This window comes from Elephantulus edwardii, unplaced genomic scaffold, assembly GCF_000299155.1.
Source record: "Elephantulus edwardii isolate Elephantulus edwardi_28Jun2011 unplaced genomic scaffold, EleEdw1.0 scaffold00353, whole genome shotgun sequence".
In the NCBI taxonomy this organism is placed as follows: Eukaryota; Metazoa; Chordata; class Mammalia; order Macroscelidea; family Macroscelididae; genus Elephantulus; species Elephantulus edwardii.
Genome location: NW_006400103.1, coordinates 3,258 through 8,925, shown reverse-complemented (window position 1 = coordinate 8,925; position 5,668 = coordinate 3,258). Strand labels below are relative to the sequence as shown.

General features: G+C 42.8%; 1 pseudogene; it reads right to left on the bottom strand.

Annotated features, from left to right (window-relative positions):
- Positions 1-3,677: 3,677 nt before the first annotated feature.
- LOC102844743 lies at positions 3,678-5,155 on the bottom strand (annotated as a pseudogene).
- Between the last annotated feature and the right edge of the window lie 513 nt (positions 5,156-5,668).

Below are 5,668 nucleotides of genomic sequence, written 5' to 3'. Positions count from 1 at the left end.
AGGAAATGCCAAACTGCCTTCCAGAGTGGTTGTACCATTGTACAATCCCACCAACAATGTGTAAGAGTTCCTGTCTCACCACATCCTCTCCAACATTTATTGCTTGCTGCCCTGCTAGACTTTGCTACTGCTGCTAGGGTAAGATGATATCTTGTTGTGATTTTGATTTGCTTCTCTTTTATTATTAGTGATTTGGAACATTTCTTTATGTGTCTGTTGACCATCCAGATGTCTTCCTCTGCATGTTTTTTACCCATTTTATATTGGATTGTCAGTCTTTTTCTTCTGGAAGCCCAGAAGTATTCTGTAAACTTTTGTTGTAAGACCCTTGCCTGAGACGATATTGCCAAATGCTTGTTCCCAGTCAATTGGGTTTTCCCCCCACCATGTTAGAAAAAAATTTTGATAAGCACAGTGATTTAATCTTTAGAAGATGCCATTCATCAGTGTTATCCCTTTCAGACTGTGCGTTTCTGGCTATATATGGCAGTCCCTTCATACCATACACTAGGCCTTCTAAGCTTGGTCTCGGTTTGTCTCTTATGAAATTTATGGTTTGGGGCCTTATTCTAGATCTCTGATCCACCTTGAGTTGGTTTTTGTGTGTGATATGAGATATGGATCCTGTTTCAGCTTTCTGCAGTTAGCAGTCCGGTTTTGCCAGCACTGTTTGTTGAAGAGGTTGTCATTTCCCCGTTTGATAGGTTTTATTTCCTTGCCAAATAACCACAGATAGATGGGTCCATTTTTAGGTTCTTAAGTCTGTTCCATTGGTCTATGTGTCAGCTATTTTAGTTACTACCATTGGGTAGTAAGTTTTGAGGTCAGGGAGTGCTTTGCCTCCCACTTCATTTTTGTTTTTCAGAAGTGCTTTGCTTATTTGCATTCTCTTTCCACTCCAAATAAACTTGACAACGTCCTTCTTAATCTCCTTGAAAAAGGAATTTGGTATCTGCATTAGGATTGCATTGAACATGTAGATTGCTTTTGATAGAATTGCTAGAATTGATAGAATTTTCACAATATTGAGTCTTTCTATTCAGGAACAATGATTGTTTTCCCATTTATTTAGGTCTTTTATTGTGTCTCATAGAAGTGTTCTGTAGTTTTCTTTGTATAGGTCTTTTGTGTCTCTAGTTGGGGTCACTCCCAAGTATTTAAATTTGTGGTTGGGTATTATAAATGGTATTGCTTTTTTGGTTTCCTTTTCTGAGTTCTCCAGTTGACATATTTCAACAAACATATGCTGCCCTGGATGCGATTACCAAGTTGTGCCAAGAAATCTGGAGGACAACCATCAGACCAAATGACTGGAAACAATCCCTATTTATTGCTATTCCAAAGAAAGATGACCCAACAGTGTGTGGAAATTAGAAAACAATTTCATTAATATCACATTCAAGCATGATTCTGCTGGAAATGATCAAAAACAACTGGGACTGCACATCAGTAGAGAACTGCCAGATGTGCAAGCTGGGTTTAGAAGAGGTCGTGGTACTAAGGATATTATAGCTAATGTTAGATGCATCTTGGCTGAAAGCAGAGAGTACCACAGAAGTGTCTGTGTTTCATTGACTGTGCAAAGGCATTTGACTATGTGGATCACAACAGACTGGCTGACTCTGAGAAGCATAGGAATCCCAGAACACTTGATTGTGCTTGTGCAAAACCTATGCTTAGACTAGGAGCCAGTCATAAGAACAGAGAAAGGAAACACTGCACGGTTCAAAATCAGGAAGGGTGTACATCAGGCATGTATCCTGTCTCCATAGCTTTTCAATTTATATGCAGAGCAGCTCATCTGGGAGGCTGGGCTCTATGAGGAGAAATGTGGCATCAGGATTGGAGGAGGACTCATCAACAATCTGTAGATGACACAACCCTCCTTGTTGAAACTGAGGAGGACCTGAAGGGCTTGCTGCAGAGGGTCAAGAACTGCAGCCTTAAATATGGATTGAAACTCAACATCAAGGAGACAAAGACTCTCACCACTGGGCCGATTGGCAGCATCATGATAGATGGTCATGAAATTGAGATGGTTAACAGCTTTAATTTAGTTTAACTTGGTTCCACAGTCAACACTCTTGGTACCAGCAACCAGGAAATTAAAAGACAGCTTGCATTGGATAAATCTGCTGTCAAGGAACTTTCCAGAGCACTGAAAAGTAACGATGTCAGTCTGGAGACTGAGGTGCACCTGGTCCAGGCCATGAGCTTCGCAATTAGGGTCTATGCATCAGAAAGCTGGACAATGACTAGGAATGATAGGACAATTGACACCTTTGAGCTATGGTTTTGGAGAAGAGCATTGAATATACACACCATGGACTGCTGGGGGAACAAACAGAATTGTCCTAGAGAAGGTGAAACCAGGCAGCTCCTTGGAGGCAAGGATTCTGAAGTTTCCTCTAACATACTTTGGGCATGTTGCAAAGATGACCAGTCCTTGGAGAGGGACATCATGCTTGGGAAGATGGAGGGAGAGTTCAAGAGAGGAAGACCCTGGGTGAGATTGATTGATTCCGTGACTGGGAAAATAGGGCTAAGATAGGGCAGGGTTGAGAGCTATTGTACATAGGCTCACTGTGAGTTGCAAGTGATTTGATGGCACATAACAATTACCACCATCACCACCTTGTCCAAAGACTGATCTCTCCTTGAAAACATACACAAAGTAAACAGGACCAAGTTTTTACCATGCTTGCCTTTAAGTAACACCTTGGTTGCACTTCTTGTAAGATAAACTTGCTTGTTGGTTTACTTTTTATTCAGTAATAATCAGAGCCTTACACAGCAGTTAAAAGGCTCTGATTCTTCTTTTGTCTTTGTTATTCATTGTTCAACTTTCAGATGCATAGGAAGCAAGTGAAAAGATCATAGCTTAGCTAAGGTGCACCTTAATCTTAAAATTGACACCGTTGTACTTTAGATCAAGATCAGTGTGATTGTTAGGTGTCACTGAGTCAAGTATTTCTCATAATGGCCCTCTGAACAATAGAGCTAAACTCTTTCCTAACCTCATGAACACTGACACACTTGAGCTGATTCCTGCAGTCACTGTGTGAAGCCTTCTCTTTGAAGATCTTCCTCTTTTTTGATGACCCTCCACCTTTCCAAACATGATGTTTCTCTCTCTCCAAGAAATGGCATCTCCTAGCAACATGCCTAAAGCATGTGAGGTGAAGCTTTGTCATTTTTGCCTCCAAGGAGCGTTCTGGCTGCACCCTCTCCAAGCTTTATCTTTTTGTTCTTTGACAGTCCATGGAATATTCAGTACTTCTCTCCAACCTCCCAGCTCAAAGGCTTCATTCTTCTATAATGCTTATGCATTGTCTCGACTAGATTTGTGTTTTCTTTGAATGGTTTGCTGTTACTTTTAAGTGCATTTGCTGACAACGCAGAGGTACGTAGGTTGACTCCACCAGCTGCTTCATGGGAAAGACAGGCAAATTCTTCCTGTGGGATTTATTGTCTTTGAAAACCCACTGCAGGGTCAGCTGTGGGTCAGTTCTGACTCTGTGCTGTAGAATAACAAATTATGGGGCAAATCACTGAGGTTAAATAAACTCTTCTATCCTCATTCTCCACATAGGTAGTCTTTTTTTTTTTCTTTAACTTGTACTGCCTTTTGCTTAGGTTTTTATTCAAAACAAGCTGTCCCAATGGAGGATTTGAGTTTATGCTGCAGGCTTCTTTTCCTCTGTGGCAGGTTTCTTTTCTACTGGCTTCTTCTCAGCTGCTGGTTTCTTGGTGGCTGCAGCCTTCTTTCCGACTGCAGACTTCTTGGGCTGCTTCTTCACATCAACAGCAGCTTTCTTTGCTCCTTTCTTCTCTGCCACAGGCTTCTTGCTTGGAGGAGCCCCCTTCTTATCAGGTTTGGCCTCCAGTGCTTTAGCCACCTTAGCCACCTGGAGTTTGTGATTCCTGGCCTGGCGAAGAATGGATTTCGGGGCATGGTCTTCGCATATGGATTAAGCTTCAACAGGATTCTCAGATTTTTCAGTGGGTTCTTCTTCAGGCCTCTGCGGTGAATCTTCTTGCGTGGTGCTTGGAGGGCCCTCTGAATCTCTGGGCTTTTCAAGATTCTGCTGAGGTCTATATTCATCTTCTTGTGCCTGGGAAGGTTGTAGTTGCTCTTGAGGGAAGCAGCTTTCTGCCGAGTGCCATACAGCTCATCTAATTTACAACATGCACTTTCAGTCAAAATGCAGAATCAGCCCACATGCTCACCAGGAGCAAGTTTCAAAATGTTCAATTTGCTTACATTAAGCAGAGTAATTCCAGGGATATTTCTGAAGGCCTTGATGATACCATTATCCTCATTACAGATAATGCATGGTCCCCTGCACTGAATACGATGTCAATTTCTCATTTTACCTTTGCCAGCTCTCATTCTCTGGGAGGCATAGACCTTTTCTATTTCATTCTAGGTCTTAGTTTTTTTTTTTTTTTATTATTTTATTATTGTTTGCATGTGTACCGTCAAATTGGATCTGACTGATTCAGGAAGAGATTGCTCCTCCTTCTCCAGCAGAGAATCTGGTGGATTTGAACCACGTACCTCTGGGATTGCAGTGCAGCTTCTTGCCACCAGACCACCAGAGCTCCCAGGCTTTAAATTTCTTAAGAAGCAAGACAGGCCTCTTTGTCTTCTTGTAGCTCTCAACTTTAACCACCAAAGGAAGCTCAGGAACTTACTCAATACAATGCCCTCCTGACATGACCAGCGCTGGCAAGGCCGAGGCAGCCAGGGCAGAGCAGATGGCATAGCGCTTCTGAGTTGTGTTTACTCTGCAGTGCCAACGCCACCAGGTTTTGGTTGGTACAAACATGTGGCCTCCAGACACATATTTCCAAAAGCACCTTGGCTAGAGCGATGAGTCCCACTATCTCTTAACTCTGGGAGTTCAAACCACAGCTCTACTAGTGCCCCAAGATTCAGCACTGGTCTGATGACCTGCCAGTTCATCAATGGCATAGGGCTGCTTGTTGTTTTTGCCAAGTTGGTGTGAACGAAGTTCACGATATCCGGCTGAATGGGAGCCTTGAACACAGCTGGCAGAGTAACATTTTTACCAGATGATTCTCCCTTTTCTGAGTACACCGATATCAGTGGGTGAGCACACACCATGGTGGAGAGAAAAGGCCACGCTCCTCTCACAGGTGGTCTTTTTGAAATACAAATTTGGGTTATGGGACTTTTCTGAGCTGCTTCCTCTGGCTTTTGTGGAAAAGTTCAAGACTCCTCACGACTGATGAACGTCCCATGGCCAGGGCTACCCGGATGATCCATGTTTGTCCTGTTGTCTGTAGATGCTCCCTTGACTCTCGACAGTATCAGTACTTAGTTAGCAGGTTCAAGGCGAGTCTTTGTTTAGGAAGCATTGAGCACCCGTCTATGGAAAACTTGGCCATGGATACTGATGATAGTTGTAAAACCTGATTAATGTAATCAGCACCACTAAAATGTACAACGTGCAATTGTCAAATGTGATGCTATATATATTTTTACTACATGTAGAAAGGTGTTCCAATTAGACTAATGATTAAGGACCCGCTTCCTGAGGCCTTGGCTCTCCCTCAGCATCTCACATTCTCTTCTCAGGGGTGACTTGCTTATGGGAACATGTTCACACCAGTTGTCAGGCCATAAGCTTCCCATGCTCCA